The sequence below is a fragment of the Silene latifolia genome, chromosome 2, assembly GCF_048544455.1.
Source record: "Silene latifolia isolate original U9 population chromosome 2, ASM4854445v1, whole genome shotgun sequence".
NCBI classification, from domain to species: Eukaryota; Viridiplantae; Streptophyta; class Magnoliopsida; order Caryophyllales; family Caryophyllaceae; genus Silene; species Silene latifolia.
The window spans coordinates 131,036,056-131,036,653 of record NC_133527.1 but is presented as its reverse complement, the minus strand read 5'-3'; positions in this window follow the sequence as shown (position 1 = coordinate 131,036,653).

The window sequence follows — 598 nt, the reverse complement described above, 5'->3', positions numbered from 1 at the left end:
TGTTCGTTTATTCTTTCTTTTATTCTTTTTCTCAAACTATCCGTTTTAAAGGTGTTTTCGACATAGATCAATAAACCCGATGTAATTATTGTAATTTTCATTATTGTAATTTTATTTATCATATTTCTTGTATCATTTGTGTGCCTTCACATGTAATTGAGCATTAAATCCTACTTCGACATTAATTGTGTGCTAAATTGCGTGTTCACTGACTTAGTCTAATCTTCACATGCTAGGATTAAAACTTGGATGTTGCATTGCATGCATATAATCGACGATATATCGAGTATAGATGATGTCCCTAATCATTAGTAGAGGCCGCTATCGAGGCGGGCGGGATTAGGTGTTCGATCAATAGAGCTTCCTAATACGTATCCTCACCCCTTACTCCAGATCTCTGTGAACATTCGTGTTCATTGGCATCCACGAGAGTCATTCTAGACATAGAATGCTAAGGGTAACGATTGCTTAGTGTTCATGTCTCTATTTTGTGTCTTGACATGACGCGAGGTATTCGAACGGTTTCAATTTCCCATAAAAATTGGTGGCGACTCCACAAAATGCAAACGCTTGTTCTCTCTCCCAAGCGCCCCCATGG